This window comes from Diabrotica virgifera, chromosome 5 (genome assembly GCF_917563875.1).
Source record: "Diabrotica virgifera virgifera chromosome 5, PGI_DIABVI_V3a".
Taxonomy (NCBI): domain Eukaryota; kingdom Metazoa; phylum Arthropoda; class Insecta; order Coleoptera; family Chrysomelidae; genus Diabrotica; species Diabrotica virgifera.
In genome coordinates, this window is record NC_065447.1 from 153,242,403 (window position 1) to 153,268,105 (window position 25,703).

Sequence of the window (25,703 nt, forward strand, 5' to 3'; positions counted from 1 at the left end):
CAAAGATCAGATGGTTATAAACCAAAGAAATCCAAAATTCTAACCAGAGAAGAAATAGAATCGTTTTTGGTAAATGCTCCAGATAATTTAATTTTAATAATTAAATAAGGTCTTTCTGGCATAAATCAAATTTAGAACTAAATTAATAAATCAAAATTTTTCATTAGAAATTGTAAAAATTAAAACATTGGAATTTGGAAACGATTAAAATAAGGATATTTTTATATAATTATGTTTTATGGAAATGTTAAATTAATGAACTAACCTCACGTTCTAATCTTGACGAAGCAAATAAATTTTGCGAAAGCTCGATTATAACAAAGAGTTTCTCTCATCCTGCCCCTTACACTGATAAACTTGTATGATAAAAGTAAGGTACTTACTATTTTTCTTTTATATTGTAGACTATTATTTTAATTGAGTATTTATTGAAGGTTGCACTAATTTTTGGTATTTGTGGGGCATGCCATCGAGAGGAATTATCTAATATTTCAATAGACGATATTCAAGATTTATGAACAGCATTGCTGGTAACCATTCGAGCATCTAAAACCAAAATTGATCGTATTTTTAGTGTAATTGAAAAAGAGCAGAAGTCACAAGTTATCTCGACTTATATAGAAAATATGCTGCACTTCTTCTTCTTCTTCAGGTGACATCTCCGCTACGGAGGTTGGCAATCATCATAGCTATTTTAATTTTTGAGGCTGTAGCTCTAAATAGTTGTTTTGAGCTGCATCCAAACCACTCTCTCAGGTTTCTTAACCATGAAATTCGTCTTCTTCCGATGCTTCTTCTGCCATCTATCTTTCCCTGCATTATGAGTCGTAGGATGCCATACTTCTCGCCCCTCATCACATGTCCGAGATACTGTAGCTTCTTTTCTTTAATTGTAAGTTCAACTTCCTTTTCTTTACCTATTCTTCTCAGTACTTCATTGTTTGTAACTCTATCTACCCAGGGAACCCTCATAATTATTCTATAGGTCCACATTTCAAAGGCGTTAAGTCGTCTCATTGTCTCTACATTTAACTTCCATGATTCCACTCCATAGTATAGAACACTGTAGACGTAACATTTTGTTAGGCGTACTTTAAGAGCTAATGTTAAATCTTTGCTACATAGGACCTTTTTCATTTTTATAAAATTAGAACGTGCTTTTTCGATTCTGACTTTTATTTCTGCAGTGTAGTCATTATTTTCTGTTATAAGTGTTCCTAGGTAAGTGTACTTTTTTACTCTTTCGATCTGCTGGCCCTCTACTATCAATATTTCGTTAGTATTATGGTTGTTTTTACTAATTTTCATAAACTTCGTCTTTTTGATATTGAGAGAGAGTCCGTACTCCCTACTACACCTTACTATTTTACTCATGAGTCCTTGCAGGTGTTGTAAACTATCGGCTATTATTACTGTATCATCTGCATATCTGATGTTGTTAACTAAGACTCCATTTACTCTTATGCCGACTGTTTCATCTTCCAGAGTTTCTCGCATTACCTCTTCAGAATAAGCGTTAAATAATAGAGGTGATAGTATGCAGCCTTGCCTGACTCCTCTCTTTATTTCCATTTCTTCAGATGTTTCTTTTTCAATTCTCACTATTGCTCGCTGATTGTAATAGAGGTGTGTTATTAGTCTTAAATCTCTTTCATCTAGGTTTTTATTTTTTAGGATTTCCATGAGTCGATCATGTTTTACTTTATCAAACGCCTTATTGTAGTCTAAAAAACAGACGTAAAGAGGATGGTTAACATCCAAACATCTCTGTGTCAGCACGTTGAAGGAGAATAATGCCTCTCTAGTACCCATACCATTGCGGAACCCATATTGAGTGTCACTAATATCCAGCTCCAGTTTAGAGTGTATTCTGGCGTGGATAATTTTCAGTAGTAATTGCACAAGAGCTCTAAAATTATTGAATTTTTCCCGAGTGTCACTTTGGCAGTTTTAATTTCACGAGCCGAAGGCGAGTGAAATTATGTCAAAGTGTCACGAGGGCAAAAATTCTATATTAATTTTAGAGTTAGAGTGCAATTTGTTGCGATTATTTCATGAATAAAACTGTTCAAAACCAAAATTTTATTGTAATTTATATATGTAAGTACCAAGTAGTGAAATTAAACACACAGTTGTTATAAATATGTATTTCACGGTTGAAAGTCATTTATTAAGTCATAATTTATTTATGTAAGTACAAATTAATACTGTTAAACACACAGTTGATATAAAATATTTTACGGTTGAAAGTCATCACTTTTATAATTTTTAAAACATTTGTCATTAATGTCACTGAATGTATTTTTTCGTAGCAACGAAGGGCATCTGACGTAATATGCTTAACGACGGGAAATTATCAAAAATTATCACCTTAATTTGCATGTCTGTAGCTTTCTATTGGTCAGAATCTCCTATAAATGAAATAATCAATAGAATTTTCAAGGTATGTGACATTAAGCTTATGGTTCGGTAGTCACTGCATTCTTTTGCATTCACCTTCTTTGGCAAACACACAAAGGCTGACGTCAACATTTCTCTAGGGATGATTCCTGTAGTATAGATAGCGTTGAACAGTTCTACTATTATGTCCAGGTTTTTCTCGTTGACCAACTTTACCAGCTCGCTAAGCAATTCATCTGGACCAGCAGATTTATTGGTTTTCATAGAGTTTATTGCCTGACTAACCTCTGATTTGGTTATCTCTGGGCCTACATCTCCCGTTTGGCTATCTACGGATGTACTAGCTTCTCTCTGGTCATGAAATAGTTCCTCGATATACTCTTTCCATCGTCGTAGTTTTCGTTTTGTCTCCATTATAATATTTCCATTTTTGTCGAGCAATATATTTGAGGTTCTTCTATTTCCTATTCCGGCTAGTTCTTTGACTTTTTTATGTAGGTTGAAGTTGTCATACTGCACTACGTACTATAAATATCAACCACCGACGTTTTTTGTATATTACAATATTGGAAGATATTCCAGTCAGGTCGTTGGAAAGAATACGTTTGGTCAAACTCCTTGTAAAATAGCGAATTAATTAAAATTACCTACTCCAAAAGATTACACGGGCCATTGCTTTAGATTAGACGATCCTCAGCAACTTTTCTGGCTAACGCAGGTGAGGATATCCTTAACATAAAACGACATGCTGGTTGGAAGTCTACATCACTAGCGGAAGGATATATTGAAGATTCCGTGTCAAATAAAATGAAAATCGCCCAAAAAATTGTCAATGCTGATATGCCATCTACAAGTTGCTCAGATTTCAGACCAAATTTATATGGTGATTCTTTTGGGCATGCACCTTCCACAAATCATACGGAGTTATTGGAAGTTCATAGCAACTTACAACAGAGCAAAGTAGCAAATCCTAAGATTTCTATAAATAATTGTTCAGCTTGTGTTATAAATATAAAATTATAGATGTAGGAAACTTACTATGTTTGACTGCTAAGGTTATAATTCCTTTATTAAAATAAAATACAATAAATAAAAACTTTGTGTTTCACTATCCACACCCGCTATCTAACATTACCGTCCGGTGGGCGATAAAGACACCCACGGACGCTAAAATGGCACTTTACGCCCGCCAGATGTATACATAATATGGACTTTACCGCCCGATCGTGCATAAAATTATTTACAATAATAACTGAAACATATATAATTTATACGAAACGCCTCCCTCCCGAAAATTTTCCGAAATAGAAATTGTGTCTGATTCGACATGAATAACTGAATAAAAAACTCATGAGAAAGGTAATACATTTTTTTAAGTGTGCGCCCAAGACCTATTATTACCTGTTGCGCTTTCCTCATTAACACATTTTTAGAATCATTATTAACAATTTGCGTCATTTTAATTAAAAAATTAATTAGTCCAAAAACCATCCTAGTTTGTAAGATAAAAGCGTGACGTTTAAAAAAATTGGAATGTTAACCATTTTACCCAACTCTTTGTCGTAAGAATTTTTTAATTATGGACTAATTAAAGCAATTTATTTTTAGCATCACATATCATCGCTCACTAAACACAAAACACAAGAACACTGAGCCCCAATTGAACATTCGGATATCTACACTACAAACTACAATGTCATTGCGTAAGGTTAACGACAAGCCAGTCAAAAGTAAGTCAATTGATGTGCTGGGAGTATTCATTGTGCTTTAAATGTCTTTCACACCAACTTTGTTTTTACACAAACTAGACGAGGCAACGAAGCATTAAACCGAGGATTTTTGTGTAGTAAGATGAATCGTCATGCAACTTTTTGCATTCGATTCGTGAGAATTTCAGGCAATTTTTTGAGCTAAATTGATCTCCGGGAAAAAATTTTGTGCATGAGAAAAAGCATCTTTAAAGTGCATCTCGAAGAGATGGAAAATAAAAAATTTAGGACTCAGGAAATGTTGACGAAAATGAGTTCAATTTTTATACTTGAGGTGTCTTGGAGGTCACTGAATACGAATTTCATGACGGCGATGGTCTCCGAGGTACCTGGTACCCAGGGTGCAACTCGTCGCCTGGGACGACCGAATAATTCGCAAGACTATCGAATAATTTGCGAAATGAAGATTGGATCGAAAAATTGAAAAATACGTGTTCAATATTTTTCAAAAATATATCGAATGACACTAAACAGGACCACCCCACTCCACCCCCTGGAGGTGGAATAGGGATAACTTTAAAATCTTAAATAGAAACCCCATTTGTTATTGCAGATTTGAATTGCTTACGTAAAAGTAAGCAACTCTTATTCGACATATTTTTTAGAATTGTGGATAGATGGCGCTATAATCGGAAAAAACATTTTTTTCGTGATACCATAAGTAAATTATAGAAACGGTCTAATATCTCGAGAAATACACTTCCAAATAAAAAACCAAAAAATACCTCTTTTGTATTTTTTTAAGAACCTATCGAATAACATAAAACACGACCCTCCACTCTACCCCTTGGAGGTGGGGTGAGGTGTAACTTTAAAATCTTAAATAGGAGCCCCCCATTTAAATAGGATTCCTTACGTAAAGATAAATAACTTTTATTCGACACATTTTTTCGAAATATTGATATCTATTAACAATTCTAAAAAATGTATCGAATAAATATTACTTATTTTTTCATGAGGAATCCAAATCTGCAATAAAACATGGGGATTTCCATTTAAGATTTTAAAGTTTACCCCCACCCCACCTCCAGGGGGTGGATTGGAGAGTCGTGTTTGATGTTATTCGATAGGTTCTTGAAAAATATTAAATACGTATTTTTTGGTCTTTTATTTGGAAGTGTACTTCTCGAGATATTAGACCGTCTCCATAATTTACCTATGGTATCACGATAAATCGTTTTTTCCGATTATAGCGCCATCTATCCACTCCACAATTCTAAAAAATTTCTACAATAAAAGTTGCTTATTTTTACGTAATCAATCCAAATCTGTAATAAAAAATGGGCGTTTCCATTTAAGATTTTAAAGTTACCCCTACCCCACCTCCAGGGGATGTAGTGGGGGGTCGTCTTTAGTGTCATTCGATAGACTTATGAAAAATATTAAATGCGTATTTTTCAGTTTTTCGATCCAATCTTCATTTCGCGAATTATTCGATCGTCCCGTGAATTATTCGATCGTCCCAGGCAACGAGCTCCACCTTGGGCACCAGGTACCATCGCCGTCATGAAATTTGTGTTCACTGACCTCCAAAACCCCCAAATATAAAAATTGAACTAATTTCCGTCACTATTTCCTGAGTTCTAAATTTTTTATTTTCCATCTCTTCGAGATGAACTTTAAAGACGCTTTTTCTCATGGACAAAAATTTTTGCCGGAGATCAATCTAGTTCACAAAATTGGCTGACATTCTCACGAATCGAATGCAAAAAATTGCATGACGATTTATCTTACTGCATAAAATTCCTAGGTTTTGGGCTTTTTAGTGCTTCGTTGCTTCGTCTACACATGTATTTGTAATTATTTTTGTCGAAAATTTTGATACTGTTGCATGGTTGATGTATATTTTATATTCTGTACTATATTCGGTTTCTTTTCTTATTAATTTTTACGTAACTAATTAAGATTTTCAAATTCATTTAGTGATTTGGTATAGTTTCTGTAGTCTATGGTGTACTAAATCGTAAAATTCTATAAAAAGCAAACTATTAAAAACTCAAACTTTTAGATGTAATTTTAAAGACTAAAACTACTCTCATAGTGCAGCCAGTGAAGGTAGATATGACCTATTACCTCCGATTTCGTTGAACCTCCATCGAGTTGCATGAAAATTGGTGAGTAGTTAGAGGATACCTCAAGGAATAAAGGTGACATGGTGCCAACTTTCGCTTTTATCCTGGGGGTGGATGCCACCCCTTCTCGGAGGTGAAAATATTTTCTTGAAAATAACCACACACTTTGACAGAGGGACAAATTCAAAGCAAAATTTGTTATATAAAGTTATTAAAATAAATCAAAACTTTTTTAGTTATTAAAGATCAAAGATTTTAATTTTTCGTGAGAAAAATGCATGTTTTTAATCGATTTTTGATAAATAACTCAGAAAATATAAGTTTGACAAAAAAGTTATTCTTACCAAAATTAAAGCTAATACAAAATGAAATAAATTCCTTACTATAAAAACCTTTTAGTGTTAACTAACAGTGAGTTATAGGTCATTGAATGTACAGTTTTTTCGAAGAGTACCCAAATCTAAGTATAGCCTAAATAAGGGGAAAATGATGCATTTTATAACATTAACTTATTAAAAATTTGTCAAAGTACTTAGAAATGTCTGTCAACTGAGCCTCCGAACGTTTAGTGCATTAAAATTTATGCTCCAAAAATTTTTAAAATTTATATTTTAAAAATTTTTCCAAACAATGTCATTGTGTTTTTTTAAATAACTCCGTTAATTTTTACGATATAAGGTTTACCTGAAAACCATTTTAAAGTTAATTCCAAGGGCTATTAAACCGTATTGAATGTAGAAACTACATGGGAATAACCCTCGTTAATACAGCTTACAAAATATTTTCGAGTATCTTATATGGTTGCCTATGGAAGTGCACATTCAGAGAAGCTGCTTGGAGAATATCAAAGTGGTTATAGGCCTGGTCGATCAACAACAGACCAGATCTTTGTGTTAAGTCAAATACTGGAAAAAACCCATGAATTCAATATTAACACATACCATCTTTTCGTAGATTTTAAATCGGCCTATGATAGTGTCCTAAGAAATAAATTGTATAAAGCCACGGATGAATTCCACATCCCTGATAAACTGATAAGACTGGTTAAGGCTACAATACGTAAAGTCGTTTGCAAAGTCGAAATACAGAGCGAACAATCACAGGCGTTTGAAACAAATGTTGGGATGCGACAAGGAGATGCGCTGGCGTGTCTCCTCTTCAACATAGCTCTGGAAAAGGCAGTCAGAGATGCACGAATAGACAACAGAGGAAATATTTTTAATAAATCATCCCAAATTTTTGGCATATGCAGATGACGTGGACCTAGTTGCCCGCACAACAGGCAAACTAGAAGAAATGTATACCACCTTCTCAAATGCCTCAAAAATATGGGCCTGAAAATAAACGAGGAGAAAACTAAGATGTTGGCATCAACACCCAACAATTGAGCCAGAAACATCGGTCACCAATTCACTGTTGATAACTCTACCTTTGAAGTGGTGGACAGGACAAATTCACATACTTAGGCTCCCCGATCACCAAGGAGAACGTCATGACAGAAGAAATCAAGCGAAGAATAATCCTAGCCAACAAATGCTATTTTGGACTGAGTAGATATATGAGAAGCAGAAACTTAAGCCAAAAAACAAAAATAACCATATACAAAACCCTTATACAACCAGTGTTGACATGTGGATCGGAGACGTGGGACCATCTCCAAGGGAGATGAAAGCCTTCTGCTTATATTTGAACGAAGGATCCTGAGAGGAATATTCAGTGGCATCTCTGAAAATGGTATTTGGGGGAGGAGGTACAACTACGAGGTATACAACAGATATAAACATATATTTGTTGGTAAAGACGTAGTATCTCTTATAAGAATAGGAAGGCTAAGATGGGCAGGACATCTAGCAAAATCACAGCATAACAACCCTCCTAGAAGAATTCTTATGTCACAACATGTGGGAAGTAGAAATAGGGGTAGGCCTAAACTTAGATGGAAGTATGGTGTAGATGAGGATGGGAGAAAAATAGGTGCAGCAAACTGGCAACGGTTGGCAATGGATAGGACTGACTGGCGTAATAGACTTGGGAAGGTCGAGACTCTTTCATAAGGCTGTAGCACCATTCATTATGATGATTAAACCGTATTGAATTTAATCTTAAAAACCCTTTACTTTTTTAAAAATAAAAGGTTAAATGGCCCCGGTTACATGGTTCTAGCAGCAAAATTTAAGTTTTAATCATTCCTATCTCTGTTATTTTTTACCCTACAGAAATAGTAAAACTGGTACAATGTTCAATATAGAAAAAACTAACTAAAATTTGGTTATATGTCATTTTTTACGTATATTGAGTAATTTTGGAGTTATTATCAAAAGAAAATGAAAGTTACGATAATTTTTAAAATTCTGATCTTTTTAATTACACCTTTTTTTAAAATATGCATTCTAAACCGGTCAAAATTGTTAAAATCATTACTTATGCTAATATAAAGAAATTGCAGTAAGGATTATTATAAATTTTAATTTTTGTGGAAATGGCGTATGTTTCATTTTTCACTTTTTCCTAAAAAATTCGAAATGGTTCTCTTATTTTGCTATTTCTTCTGGAGCTCATTTGATAGGTATTCCGAAGTACATTGACAAGTGTTTAACAGGTAAATTTTATAAAATGCGTAGTTTTCCCGTTATTTAAGATTGAATAATTAGATTTGAGTACTCATCTAAAAAAATATACATTCAATTACCCATAACTCACTTTGAATTAACATTAGTTTAGTTCTTCAAGTGAGGACTGTATTAAATTTTTTACTATATTCTATTCTGGTAATTATAACTTTTTCGCAAAAGCTTATAGTTTTTGAGTTACACGTGAAAAACAGCTTTAAAACATGCATTTTTTACGAAAAAAATAAAATCTTTGAACTTTAATAAATCAAAAAGTATTGATTTATATTAATAACTTTATATAACAAATTTTGCTTAGTATTTGTCCCTCTATCCACTAGTGGTATTATTTTTAATAAAACAATTTTCACCTGGCATCCACCCCCAGGGTAAAAGCGCAAGTTGACACCATGTCACCTTTGTTCCTTGAGATATCCTCTAACCTTAACACTTACCAATTTTCATGAGAATCGATGAAGGTTCAACGAAATCGGAGGTGAAAACCTTCAGTTACTGCACTATTATAGGCCTCTCTCAACTATTTTCGTCGATCTCTATCCTGAGTAACCAATTTGTTCCGGCTATTGTTTTTATATCATCTACCCATCTCACCTGTGGTCTTCCTCTTGGTCGTCTACATTAATTTGTAATACTTCCAATATTGTGTTGTGGAGTTCCAACGTTGGTCTTTCTGTCTAGTAGTGTGGCCTGCGAAGCTCTATCGGAGTTTGGCAATTTTTGTTGCGATATCCTCGACTTTTGTTTTTGATATTACCCAGTCAGTCCTCTTTTGACCTGACAGTCGTATACTTAGCATTGCTCTTTCCATTGCCCTGTCTCTTATGGCTAGTTAATTTAAATTGGCCTTGGTTGGGGTCCAGGTTTGACATCCATATGTCATGCCAGTTTTGCTCTTCTAGTGATTTCCGCACTTTGATTCTCTTTGTCAAGTTTTAGACCAAGAGGCAGCGCTGAAAATCTCTTTGAATTTACTAAATCTAGATTTTTCATAGTTGATTACTGTGATTGTGTAGAGAAACAAACTGCGGTCGGTCAAGCAAAACGTAGAACAGGGGTTACTGAGAGGGTATCAAATTTGTTTTCCTACGAAGGTATCCATTTACTAGGGCTGAAAATCAGTACACACATTCTAAATTAAATATAAAAAAAAGTTATTATAGTTGGTCAGCTCTATGACGGGACAGAGCCGGTCGGTCGGGCCCAATGAATGTACAGGGTTATTCACTATATTTTGACCCCCTTTGTAACGGTCACGTTACGCAAGTAGCTCTTTAATAATTATTATTATTATTTTCCCTCGGTCTCTCATTTAAATTCTCGTATAGGACTACTGGGGTGACGTCATACCTCGGTGATGGAACGTACTCCACTTATCGAGAATGATTTCGTTTTCTGAGAGAGTTTGACGTTTACCTTGGCGGAGAAGCGCCTCTCGTTCTTTACTTGACTGTTGGCTGTTGTGTCGAATAGAGGTACCATATAGAATGGCGGATGATTTCATCCAACTTATTTTATAACATCAAGCAATTTAAAGTAAAGTAAAAAGTTACCAGCAAGGGTTTTCTGGAGTTAGGGACACATGTGTGTGACAACTCCTGTTGGAGCCAACTAGGAATCATTCGGTGAGATTTATTTTTTTTGTAATAATTTTTAATTAGCCATTGTCATGTGTTTTTTGTTGTGGAATATTTAAAATATTAGTCCCATTGTTAAACTTTCTTAGTCAATCTATTAAGGGAAGGGTGTAGATGATTTCGATCTTTATATTATCTTTATATCGATCTTTTATATTAATGTGGTTTTTGGTTTTACATAACCAAACATTTTTGAAGTCCTCAAATTAATATTGAAAATAATTACCATTTCTGTGTAGGTTTTAAATTTATTGAACCTCCAATATTTTTATAAATTCTATATATTTTTACAGATATTCCCTCAGATAAATCATATTCAAATTTCACATTTATCATTATTTGTCCATGTATTCACACTCAAAACAGTTCAAGGTTACCTGAGATTTCTTCTTGTGGACTAGCCTGTCCTTACTCTGTTAATGCTAGTGAGTGAGTACGTGGGTTCGAAATTCAGCAATTGGCCATTGCTATCCGGTTTCGTAATCTATGTCCTCATGGCAGAGTATGCAGATGTCAATTCATCATCAGTTCCTAACCATTCTCCTGTAATTAGTCCACTTATTCCAGTTTTTGTTACAAATTGATAGGGAGGTTTATTTAATTTGTATTATGTCTCGTACTTCATAGTATGTATGTGGAACTTTGACTGATGAGGGATAAATATCCTAGTGTGCACGTATTCATCGATCAAAGCTTTGACTATACCTATACATAGTAGGTTCATTAATTCAGTATTTGGAGTGTTTAGACAAATGAGTTGTTCATTTGAGTATATTCCCACTTCTTTCCTTAGGCATTAGTTTTGTTATTTAGATTTTGGAACATTTCCTGAATAATTCCACGTATGTGAGAGCGCATGAATCTGCAGTTTTAATTAAAATTGGTTGCCCGTTCTCGTCAAATTTTTTTTCCCTATCACTTATCATATTTTTTTTTCTTCCTATTATTTATCATAGTGCCACAGACCTTGTAAGTTCACCATTCATTCTGTTTTCTTTCTTACTTATTCTTATATTAGTACCTTATCTGAGTCTGGTTATTCTCATACATCTGTTGTAGCAACATGCTATAGTTCGCGAATACCAGCACGAATTAAGTTTATGTAGTTTCTATAATATTTTAGTCAATACACATTAGGTATTTATCTTACTTTTGATTTAGTTAGGTTACATCTCTGTTACTTAGTCTGTTAGTAATGTTTTTATTGTGACTTATTTTGATTACTTAGTTTGGATAGGTTCATATTACCGGATGAGGGTGTATGTAGACCTAATTTATTTATTTTGTTCAGTATTAGTTACCATTGGATCCAATAATTTAGTTTATTTAGTATTAGTAAGAATTGGTCCATAAATTTGCCTGATCGTTCTTCTTTGGATATACTCTTATATAAATCTGGTGTCCATTGATGGTCCGATTCTGGATAAGTGTCCGATTCTTCATTTATTTTGTGTATTTGGTTGGATAGGTTCGTATCACCGGATGTGGGTGTACGTAGACCTGATCTGTTTATGTGGTTTAGTATTGGTGTGAATTGGTCCATAAATTTGCCTGGTCGTTCTTCTTTGGATATGCCTTTTATGAATCTGGTGTCCACTGATAGTCCGACTTTGGATTAAGTGTCCGATTCCACATTTATTTTGGTTATTGAGTTTTGGATTCCTTTGGTATGTTCAGCATTGGTATTATTTGGCATTAGTGAGAGTTGTTCCATAAATCTTCCTGATTGTTCTTCTCTGGATATACTATTATGAATCTGGTGTCCATTGTTAGTTCAATTTTGGATTAAGTGTTCAATTCTTTACTTATTTTAGTTACTGATTTTTTTTATTCACTTTGGTACATTTACTTTTGATATGGTTCGAATTGGCTCACACCTTTCCTGGTTGTTCCGTCCTTGGATATATCCTTTATAAATCTGATGTCCATGGATAGCTCAATTTTGGTTTTAGTGCCCAATTCGACACTTAGTTATTAGTATGAACTTTAGTACAATATTTAGTTTGTTTGGTTTTTGAAGCAATTCATTAATATTGGTAACAGAGAGTAACATAGTAACATTTTAGTATGAATTTGAGTAATTTATTTATTTTTCCTGATCATTAGTTTATTCTTATTGGTAATCTTGCGAATCAACGTGGATTGTTAGACTATGTATTGCAAAGTTAGTTGTTATTATTTTGAAGTTTAGAAAAAAATTTTATGGATAAAATTTTTTTTCCCGAGTAGAAGGGGATTGTAACGGTCACGTTACGAAAGTAGCTCTTTAATAATTATTATTATTATTTTCCCTCGGTCTCTCATTTAAATTCTCGTATAGGACTACTGGGGTGACGTCATACCTCGGTGATGGAACGTACTCCACTTATCGAGAATGATTTCGTTTTCTGAGAGAGTTTGACGTTTACCTTGGCGGAGAAGCGCCTCTCGTTCTTTACTTGACTGTTGGCTGTTGTGTCGAATAGAGGTACCATATAGAATGGCGGATGATTTCATCCAACTTATTTTATAACATCAAGCAATTTAAAGTAAAGTAAAAAGTTACCAGCAAGGGTTTTCTGGAGTTAGGGACACATGTGTGTGACAACTCCTGTTGGAGCCAACTAGGAATCATTCGGTGAGATTTATTTTTTTTGTAATAATTTTTAATTAGCCATTGTCTTGTGTTTTTTGTTGTGGAATATTTAAAATATTAGTCCCATTGTTAAACTTTCTTAGTCAATCTATTAAGGGAAGGGTGTAGATGATTTCGATCTTTATATTATCTTTATATCGATCTTTTATATTAATGTGGTTTTTGGTTTTACATAACCAAACATTTTTGAAGTCCTCAAATTAATATTGAAAATAATTACCATTTCTCTGTAGGTTTTAAATTTATTGAACCTCCAATATTTTTATAAATTCTATATATTTTTACAGATATTCCCTCAGATAAATCATATTCAAATTTCACATTTATCATTATTTGTCCATGTATTCACACTCAAAACAGTTCAAGGTTACCTGAGATTAGTTTTTGTTCCATCTTAATGATCGGTTTTTCTATGTTAATGCTTCTAAAAAGTTTCCTCAATTATTTCTTCTTCCCTTTACTTTTTGCTAATGTTTAAAATGGGAAATAAAACTGGGAATGTTTTTAGCCATTTGGGAGAAACCCTACCATGAAGTCCTAGACCTTATTTGACCACCTTGGGAAACCACTACAGCCACAGTCAAGTCATCATTGGGTAGTAATTTTGGGAACAAGCTATGGGAGCGTTCCAGCTCAATTTTCGTCTTGGCACCTGGGCCTACAGGAGTCATGGGGCCGCACCATCCTGGTGCATCATTTTCTAGGATGTAACCGCAACCTCGTTTGGGAACATTTAGTGAGGTGTTTTAGTAACTATTGGTTTTTTTTATATTTCAGACTATCTGTTAAATACACTATGTTTTTTTTCCAGATTTAGGTTACCTCTGGTTTGTTTTTTTTTGACATATTTGTATATTAGATTATTTGGTTCCCAAACTTTGGTGTAGACAGCACAGGGTCACTGCACTGGAAACCAAAACAAAAAAAACTCAGGTTAGGTATACATATGTCATGTCAAACTGAAACTAACTCAAATCATCAAATCAGACATGGCAGGGACATGCGCATGACATGTCTGATATTCGTTAAAACTTTTTTATATTATTACCTCAAAAAAACCTAGAGCAAAAAGTCTAATGAGAAATTGGAATTTAACTTTAGCACTAAAACATATGGCCTTGACTGTTCCTTTGCAAATGGAAACGAATATCCTTACCGTAATATAACTTATAATGTGACATTTAAATTATTTCTTAACTGAAATTAATATCTACAGATAACGAACGAGATATCTAGGATGGTGAATTTGATTTTATAATGAAGAAATAAAGAGAACTATATCAATATACTCACTTGAGCAAAGCAACACATCGGCGGTATTATAACCTTTTTCCTTTCTTGTAAATAAGTCTCCAGATATAACTACTGCTTGATTATTATTAGTATGGGTTATTGGCTGATGTTCGATCCTTCTAATCCCCCTTTCTTCAGTATAGAGGTTTCACCTTGTAAACTGCTTTATTTACAGAATTAGAGAAAAATGTAAAATAAAAAAGTTATTCGATTTTTAAATTATGACTTTTTGACATATATATCGTAGTAGGGAATAGGGGTCGAGTGCTAGCTCATTTGAAAGGTTATTCAATTCCCTATTCAGTAATATAAACATTAACATGATTAATTATACAGGGTCCAAACAAAAAAAATTTCTAATTAAATTATTTGTTTAATTAATAATTAAAAAAAAATTTTGGACACCCTGTATAAATAATGATCTTAATGTTTATAGTACTCTATATAGAATTGAATAGCCTTTCAAAAGAGCTAGCAGACGACCCCTATTCTCATTTAAAAAAAATAGTCTATTACGTCATCACACCCAGATGGATGACGTCACTAGTACGATATATATGTCAAAAAATCATAATTAAAAAATCGAATAACTTTTGTATTTGAAATTTTTTTCTAATTCTGTAAATAAAGCAGTTTACAAGGTGGTCAAAATATAGTGAATAACCCTGTACATTCACTGGGGCCGACCGACCGGCTCTGTCCCGTCATACAGCTGACCGACTATAATAACTTTTATTTATATTTATTTTAGAATGTGTATACTGATTTTCAGCCTTAGTAAATGGATTTAATTACTTTCGTAGGAAAGCAACTTTGATACCCTCTCAGTAACCCCTCTTCTACGTTTCGCTTGACCGACCGCAGTATGTTTCTCTACACAATCACAGTAATTAACTGTGAAAAATTTAGCTTTAGTAAATTCAAAGAGATTTTTCAGCGATGCCTCTCCTTCTATTTCAGAATTTGGCCTAGATCGGTATATTCCTGGACTTGTTCTATCTCACTGCCATTGCCATCGTATTTTTTTGACATATTCATTTTAGGCCGACGTATTGGGAGTTATCTGCTAGTTCCACCATCATAATTTGTAGTTCCTCGAATGTGCTCGCTATAATTACGATATCGTCAGCGAATATAAGGTGGTTTAACTTGTTGCCATTAACGGTAATGCCATATTATGTTGACTAATTTATAGCTTTGAAGACGTCTTCCAGAGCTAAGTTAAAAAGTTTTGGCGTGTTTTGGTAAACCTGTTCATATAATCGCTTCATTATTTCGGCATAAATTTGTTTTTCTAAAAACCAGGTTCAATACCTTTTCACTTCATCACGTATCATCAGTCAAATCATCTAAAAGATTCATGTGGTATATACATATGAGCAATATTTTTACTTTTTCTATACTTTTGTGGGGGGTCTACCGATTTTCCCCAAATTTTAGTACGTTATTTTACTGCAATAAAAATGACTCTCTGAATTTTTTCAGATTTTTTTGAGCTCAATCGGCCATCTTGTGAGCCTTAAAAGACCAAAAAATAGCGATTTTTAACGCTTTTTGAAGAATTCTTTTCTCGGGTCCCTCTTTACAGAAAATGATTTTGAAAACGTCGTGTTTTAGCTACTCAGGTCTACTTTTAATTTGAATTTTTTCAACTCTTGCCAAACGTCAAGGCGCCATTTTGGTAAAAATTAAGTAGACCCACTTTTTATCAAAAAAGACCATTTTCAAACAGCTATAACAGCTTTCAAGTAACGCAGCTATATATAGGTAGTAACGACTCGAAATATTGCTAGTTCCACCATCATAATTTGTCTACAAAAAAAGTCTACAATTTTGTTTTATAAAGTTTTTTTCGTGCTTCACAACTTTTCAAGCTACGGTCGTTTGAAAAGTGCCCTTTTTAGAAAACACGCGGTTTTTCGCATTTTTAAAGAGGTGGAACTTTTTTCTGCCAACTTCAAATTGCATAAAACTTTTTTGGAAGGTAGTTCTTAACATATATTATAAGCTCCCAAAGGAATTTCTTTGGCTATTTGCTTTTAAATCCTTCATCTGGACCATAATAATCTGAATCCATAATAGGGATTTTCATTCACAGTAATTTGTTTCGAGCTACTGTCACATGTCGTATAATCCGTGTACCTATATTAATATTATACACGGATTATACAACATATGACAGAAGCTCGAAACAAATGACAATCGACGAAAAGCCCCATTGGATCTGAATGAATAATGGTTGACATCTGAATCCATAATTTTGATACTTTCGTGAGCTAATATACCTTAACCTGTTGACCTATTTTGCTAAAGCAGCGGCCATTTAACCCTTTCATACATCATGAATTAAGAAAGTAGAAAAAAACACCTTTCATTTAAGCGCTAAAAGAAGTTCCTAGCGTTTACTAAGTTATGACAATTTTAAGATTTTAAAAAATTAATCGCGGCGAGATGAGAGGCTTCACTAAAACAGGGTGTAACAAAAATACAGGTCATAAATAAAATCGCATGTTCTGGGACCAAAAACAATTCGATTGAACCTAACTTTCTTTAGTACAAATGTGCACACAAAAAAAGTTATAGGTCCTTGAAATTACAAAATAAAAGCGATTTTTTCCAATATATTGAAAACTATTAAAGATTTTTTAATGAAAATGGACACATGGCATTCTTATGGCAGGAACATCACTAAATAAAAATAAAAGTGAAATTTGTGCACCCCTTAAAAATTTTATGGGGCTTTTGTTCCCTTTTTGGCTTTGGAAAATATTTTTTCGGTTTTTTGGATCACTCTAAACAGAGGTCTAAAGCTCTCTTCAAATAGTTTTCTAAAGTTGACAGTTTTCGAGTTATAAGTGGTGTAAAACTGAAAAATGCGAAAATACGCATTTTCTAGGCTTAAAAATTCAAATTAAATTTAATTTAAATTAGATCGATTTTTAGAGGTTCAGATGAAGGATTTAAAGGCAAATAGCCAAAGAACTTCCTTTATGAGTTTATAACATAATATGCTAAGAACTACTTTCAAAAACATTTTTGTGCAATTCAAAGTATACAGAAAAAAGATACACCTCTTTGAAAATGCGAAAAACCGAGTTTTTTGTAAAAAGGGCACTTTTAAAACGGCCGTAGCTTGAAAAGTTGTAAAGCACGAAAAAAACTTTATAAAACAAAATTGTAGACGTTTTTCTACGATCTTTCGATTCGTTAGTACCCAAATATAGCTGCGTTAGTAGCTATAAAGGGTGTCCCGAAAAGATTGGTCATAAATTATACCACACATTCTGGGGTCAAAAATAGTTCCATTGAACCTAACTTACCTTAGTACAAATGTGCTCATAAAAAAAGTTACAGCTCTTTGAAGTTACAAAATGAAAATCGATTTTTTTCAATATATCGAAAATTATTAGAGATTTTTTATTGAAAATGGACATGTATCATTCTTATGGCAGGAGTATCTTAAAACAAAATTATAGTAAAATTTTTCCACCCCATAAAAAAATTATGGGGATTTGGTTCCCTTAAACCCCCACAAACTTTTGTGTACGTTCCAATTAATTCATTATTATGGTAACATTAGTTAATCACAACGTTTTTAAAACTTTTTTGCCTCATATTATTTTTTCGATAAGCCAGTTTTTATCGAGATGCGGCTTCTTTTTCAATATATTTACGTAAAAATTTTATGGGGGTTTTGTTCCTTTAAACTCCCCAAATGATTGGGTACGTTCCAATTAAACTATTATTGTGGTACCGTTAGTTAAACACAGTGTTTTTAAAACTTTAGCCTCTTAGTCTTTTTTTCATAAGTCACCTTTTATCGAGATGTAGCTTCTTTTTCAAAATATACCTAAAAATGTAAATTATAAATAAATTTTCAGATTATTAACAGGTCTCTAATCGTACTTTACCATATACAAATATGTAGTGGATTCGACAAATATTCAAAATATTTCGATAAACACTGGCTTATCGAAAAAGTACTAACAGACAAAAAAGTTTTAAAAACATTGTGTTTAACAAATGGTGCCACAATAATTATTTAATTAGAACGTACACAAAAGCTTGGGAGGGTTTAAGGGAACCAAACCCCATAAAATTTTTATGGGCTGCACAAATTTTACTTTAATTTTTTTTGAGATACTGCTGCCATAAAAATTTCACATGTTCATTTTTAATAAAAAATCTCTGAGAGTTTTGGATATATGAAAAAAAAATCGATTTATATTTTGTAAATTCAAAAACTTTTATTGTGTGCACTATTGTATATAGGTAAGTGAGGTTCAATCAACTCAGACCTCAGAATCTATGGTATAATTTATGACCAATCTTTTTGGGACACTCTGTATATAGTGGGTCTACTTTAATTTTTACCAAAATGGCGCCTTGACGTTTGATAAGAGTCAAAAAAATTTTCAAGTTAAAATTAGACATCAATAGCTAAAATATGACGTTTTCAAAATCATCTTTTGTGAAGAGGAACCCTAGAAAAAAATTCTTCAAAAAGCCTTAAAAATAGCTATTTTTTGGTTTTTAAGGCTCACAAAATGGCCGCCTGATCTCAAAAAAATCTGAAGAAAATTCAGAGAGCAATTTTTATTGTACTACAATAACATACTAAAATGTGGGCAAGATCGGTAGACTTCCCCACAAAAGTATAGAAAAGAAAAATCATTGGCAAATAACTCACAATGTGAATGTGAATTCAAAATTAACAATATTGTGAAGGTGGTCATCCAACCATCTCGTTCTAGGCCTTCTTTTTTTTTCGCTTTCCTAGCGGCTCCGTTGTAAATTTTTTTTTTGTTTTTTCATCTTCTTGTCTCTGTCATGGCTTCATATCCCAGCCATGACAGTCTTTGACTTTTCACAAATCTTACAATATCATACCCTTCTTCGATTCATTAACCTCGTTGTTTCTCCTGATTCTTCATATGCCGGTTTCCTTTTGCACCGGGCCATATACTTTTCTCAGTATCCTTCTTTCGAATGTCCTGAGTTGGGGTTCATTGTTTTGGTCATTACCCAGGTTTCAGAACCATAAGTTACTACAGATCTAATGAATGTTCTACAGATAGTCATTTTGGTTCTTTTGTCTAATTATTTCGATGTCATCAATCCTTTATTAGTATAATATGTACGAGTCCCACTGAAAATATGTGCATTAATTTCGGTACTTACGGAATTCTTCTGTGCCGAGATATGTGAAGGCATCCACACGTTCAATAGTATAATTGTCTACTGCGATCTTAGTTTCATTGTCAGGTGTTCTTTGATGGTCATGTAAGTACTTGGTTTTTGTTTCGTTTATTTTAAGCCCTGTTTTTCGTGCTTCAGGAAGAAGTTCCTTGAACGCTTCCATTAGTCGTACGTGGCTTGTTCCTACTAATGATAGCTACATCGTCTGCATATGCAGTAAGCTGCTAAAGGAGATTATTTATATGAATACAAAATTATTTTTGCACAAAAATATTGTTATTTACTAGGTAGGTACCCCCGGGAAATATTGACCGACGGGCGACGTATTATTTTATTCCTCATCCTTCCTTTTAACGATCTACTTATGTAGGTTTTACCTATTCCTAAAAATATATTTGCAGTAAACTACGTTAAATATGTAATAGACTATTAAATCTTCTGAAAATAACCTGGCTTTAGTGAAAACATAAAGTTCCTCCTAAATTGGATGCATTTGTGGAATACAAAAGCACTATTTAACGAATCATGTCTTTTACATCGCTTACGGTAAACTGTGTGTATGTTGCTATAAAATTATAGTAAAGCCCCAAGATATTTTGTGTTTTATAATTTTCTTTACTTAAAGGAAAGAAAACTAAAGAAAAGAAGATTAAACTGTACTTACGAAACAGGAATAATTTTCTCGTATTTTAATATATTGTTTTAGTTTCCGTGGTAGGATTACAATATTTTATGGCCGTAAACCTTTATTAAAAGATAAATATAAAGATAGATATATCTTTAGGTACAGTAGTTTTCCCTAAATTATTAATGGGTATACTTTCACAACTTATAATATAAATTTTACTTCTTTAAAAAATGTAAATATTTCAATAACTACTACACAAGATAACACAAGAATAATCAAAACAAAATACAACGAGAATATATCAGAGGAATTAAATGATCTAAAACGCTCATTGGAAAGACTAGATAAATAAAAAAGAATATAATCATTAGTGGATTAACAATGGACTCCGAAGACCCAAAAACATTGAATGAGGGAATGACTAATATGTTAGGAAATCATCTAGCACTGTTACTAATAAAACACTCGTATTCTAAGGTTATTCCGTATTTATGTCTATAGTCCATCCCACCTTGACTTTTAGTATAGGGAACATAGGCAATGCAGTCCTTATGAGAGTTTTAGCGCGGTGATGCCAATTTTATCAAAAAGAATTTGCAATCGAACATTACATAGATTAAATTAAAACTGTTTTAGAAAGGCAATCTACAATTTTAGGATTCGTATGCGTTTTCGTTTATTTGATATACTATATTTATTGCCCATATGAATCCTTAAATTGTAGATTGCCTTTCTAAAACAGCTTTAATTTAATCTCTTTAATGTTCGATTACAAATTCTTTTTGATAAAATCGGCATCATCGCGCTAAAAACTCTCACAAGGACTGCATTGCCTATGTTCCCTAAACTGTAAAGTCAAGGTGGGACGGACTATAGAATAGTTATCCTAAGTATAAGGATGATATAGTACGGAAATAATTTGTTACTAATAAATTCGGTATAAGTATTCCCACTTTATTCCGAAATATTAGTTTGGTAACGTCGCAATCTTCTGCAAAAATACTTAGAACAACGATATATTGTGTCAAATATGTCAAATTTGATTTTTCTCTGTAACTGACAAACCAAATTAACCTAGGCGAAAAGTTTTTTTTTTGAAAATTCGTGTAAAAATACCAGCTTTTCAAATCCCAAAGTAGACAGTCAATATTAACAGAGTTATTCAAATTGTTTGTAAGCCAAAATTGACTCTACTTTTGTAAAATGTTTTCGGAATGATAAAAATAAGTTTTTATTGATTTTTTAAATACGTCTAAAATACCAGTATTCTTCTTTCAGATGATTTCCACAGAATTACTGTATAATCATTAGTTTCTGAACAATAACATTGCAAAAAAAGCTCTTTGAGCTAACTAATTGGCGAATCATCTTGAAATTTTTTGTACCTTATATGGACTGCTTGACTCAACTTTTCATGCAATATCAAATTCAAATAAGTGAATCACCTATAAGTTTCTAAAAACCTTACACCACCTTAGAAAACCGATATTTAATTCTGAATTCCTTATCGGTGTATTGTGAAAAGGGATTTATTCTATCTTTGAAAAGTTTCCTGTTTCTTGTATTTTCTATCATCAATTACTTTTAATGGGAAATAAGCCACAATTTTACAAAAAAAAACGATTTTTTGTATTTTGACAACGAAACCCGATTTGGGCTTCGAAACGTTAATGAAATCATTTTTTTGGTAAAATTGTGGCTTATTTCCCATTAAAAGTAATTGATTATAAAAATACCACAAGAAAATAGCTTCAGAACAATATTTTCTATCATGTTAATTAAATTATCAACTTCTTCGACAGCCGCAACACCTCTGAAACACATTTTTTTTATTACCTATATAATTACTCACAAAACAACTCAAACTCAAAAGATTATATATTTTTGCCTCTGATGACATTTACAGTCATAAAATAGGTTATACCAGACTTAAACAAGGGTGTGGGTCAGTATAAACTTGGACTAAATTCTTATACCAAGTATAGCCTATATCTAAGTTATTACATGTTTATTGGTAATGATTTTGCCTATAGCTGATTTATTCTCAGTATAACTTTTATATTTGGTTTATTAGTAACAGTGTAGGAGTCAAAACTAATATTATAAAATCGCAAAGAAATAGGCAGAAAACCGGCTTAATTGGACTAGAAAGAGAAAAAGAAAAAACAACAGTCCTAAGAAACAAATACAAACTTAAAAATGTGAAGTCCGAGAAAATATGGATTAGAGAAGATCTCACAAAAGGAGAGAAAGAGAAGATGAAAGCTTTAAAAGACAAAGCAAGATAATTGTTTAGGATAAGGGGAACATTAAATGATGAGGAAAACTGGAAAAATGGTCAAAATGGGATACAATAAAATTACAGTAGTAGCCGGTAGGAATGCAAATGGAGCCAGTAGTGGAAATAGTGAGTTAAAAAAAACTATCAAAGCCGCATAAAAGGAATCAAGGAGAGGCCATCCAACAAATAGAGAAAGAAGAATGTCTAAATAAGCCGTACACTGATAATAAATGTTTGTCGTAGCAATAATAAAATATCTAATACAATATCAGTGGAAGGCTGGAAGGTTTTTTCCCCATCTCTTTCCTAAAACTGAACTTGATAAGTGTTATGCTCCTACGCCGAATGCCTAAAAAGAAGAACGGAAAATATTTTACCGGGATATCTAAGAGGCACTGAAAATAGCAAACAGTTAAGAGATCACGATAGTCTTGGCCAATCCTAATGCAAAGATTGGAAAGGGAAAAAGTGGAAAGTGTGTAGGAAATGTCGTTGTTTTCGACAACGCCAGCTACGATTCAAAATTAGTGGAAAAGTTACCGCCGGTTTCATTGAAAAAATATATATTATTCACAGTATGATACCACTATATGCTTTAATTTAAATTATATTTTAAAAAATATGTCATTAGTAATGCCAACTAGTGATTATCAACTAAATCCAGTACAGTTAATAGGGGTTTAAGTAAAAGGTCATGGGGCCACAAAAATATAACATTTAAACTGAAGGATGTCTGACAACTTTTACTAAATCCAAAAAAAAAATTACCGAAAGATAATGGGAGCAATGCCGCAGTCTAAATGAAAAAAGAGGTGTGGATAATAACATTGAAGAATTATTTCTCTCAATACTTCCGTGTTCGTTTTCTTCTATGTCCATGCTATTATAAGCATCCTTCTGTAACACTACCAGCTTACTCTCGGTTCTTATCTGTATTTATTGCAGAGAATTGTTTTCATTTTTTAAATCTATCCTGGCCCCTATTTCTATTGTTTGAAGATTAATTTGTGAAATCCAGGTTCCTATTTATTTGTATTATCGACCATTTCTATCGGTACATTTTCCAGATAAATGTTTGTTCGTATATTTGTTTATTAAGTTGTTATCATATTAAATTTAATCTTTTTATATTCATTTTTAGTCCAAATTTTTTACAGAATCTGTCTGTTTTGTTTATTAGTAGTTTAGACCAGGCTGCATCGTCACCCCCGTTACGTAAATTATTCCGATTCGATTTTTTTGCACAAACTTACTCAAGAAGAGGTCCTTATAACAAATCCACAGGGTGCTAAGAGGTGCGCGGTCGGAAAATTGTTGAATAATTTTTTTGAACAAATTCAAAAAATTAATTTTGTCGCTTCTCACAATTTTTTTTTTATATTATTTGAGTCATTCTGAGCAAACAACGTCTCTTGCGATTTTTCTCCAAAAATTGATTGTTGTCGAGTTATATGGTATTTAAAATTTGAAAAACGCGAAAATAACCCTTTTTTAACTCGGTTAAAGATAATTATTATGAAAGTATCAAGTCAGAAACTGGCCAAATCAAAGTTTAAAGCCCCCCCCCCCCTTACATGATCCTGACGAAACTTGTGTCATTAATTTATTACTAAGCTGTTATTTTTAATTATTATTAATGAGCGCTAAGAGCCTATTAAGGCTGCCATCAATGTGAGTGCGAGTAAGATGCACCATTGGATTGCCGGAATGGTGCATCCCGGCACCCTATGGATTTGCTATAAGGACCTCTTTTTGAGTAAGTTTGTGCAAAAAAATGACTCGGAATAATTTACCTAACGGGGGCGACGATAAAGCTGGTCTAATTGGAGTTATTCAGTAGAGCTTGCTATAATCACGGTGTAATCTGCATTTTTTATTTTGTTAATAGTTCTTTCGTTAATTATTATTCCTTTACTTTCAGATAGTTATGTTCCATAACATGCATACTTCCATGCATACTAATTATTTAAAAATATTTTTTTTTGTACAGAAAAATTTTAAGTTCAAGAATGACGCAACTGTAGATAGGGTTGAAAATGGGGGGATTTAATTAAGATAATGAAATTCGAACCAATAGGGATGAAATTAAAAGCCATAATTGTAAGAATAAACGCTATACCGATGCTTCGAACCGTTACGCTTTATTTAATCACTATTTTAAATATTTAAAAAAATTTAGATGAAGAATGACGCAACTGCAAAATGGTTGAAAATGGGGGGACTAAGTTGAGATAATGAAATTCGAACCAAAAGGTATAAAAGTAAAAGCCATCATTGTAAGAATATACGCTATGCCGATGCTCCTGGACGATTACTCCTAATTTAATCCCTATTTTAAATATTTAAAAATCTTTTTTTTTTTGCTCTCCTAAGAAATTTGGCTTTTTGCAGTTACGTCATTCGTATTCGGGACTGGCGATATGTCAATGGCAATTATGTCTTTTATATGTTTAAAATCTAAAATTTTCATATTGTCTGATTGAAATGGTTAGGTATTTATTTTTTTAGGCTGTTTGGTATTTTATGAAACATTTAAAAATATTTTTATAATTAGATATAATTCCTTCTAGTTCTAATAGAACATAATTTCTTGTGACATGTGAATAAACTATAGTTTCCTGTCATATTTTTAATTTTCGCTGAGAACCAGAGTACTATGAATGCGATGAATTGTAGAGTAATTTTTATTCACGAACGCACTCAATTAATTTTTCGTCCTCCATTGTTAACAAAAGCGACGAAACAAGTGACGAAAATATGGTACTATATGATGGTAAAGTACATCAACTGAAATTAGGGTTACTGACTGAGTGCGTCATACTCACACAATAGGCAGTCCAGTCCCAGTCCAGTCACGTTTAAGTCACAGTCTTGATCGCTGACATAGCGACCGAACGGGCAATGACTGTGACTGTACCGTACCCGTGCGTGGGAATTACTTCATTGGAAAGCCACAGAAGGGATCTTGAGCGTGACTTAACTGTTGGTCTGAATCCACCTTTAATAGTATATTAAAAACAAGTACAAAATATAAGAAAAATTTAATGACTACTGAACAGTGATATTTTGTTCAAACTTTTGGACACATATCGGAAAACTAAGGCTCTGATTCACGCTCTGATTTGTAGTACCTCTAGTGGTACTACTTTGTGGTACCTCTAG

At 33.0% G+C, this 25,703-nt stretch overlaps 1 protein-coding gene across 4 annotated transcripts in view; it reads right to left on the bottom strand.

Annotated features, from left to right (window-relative positions):
• LOC114331461 (uncharacterized) overlaps positions 1 to 25,703 on the bottom strand; it is a 562,400-nt gene that overhangs the window by 340,052 nt on the left and 196,645 nt on the right. The window lies entirely within an intron of this gene.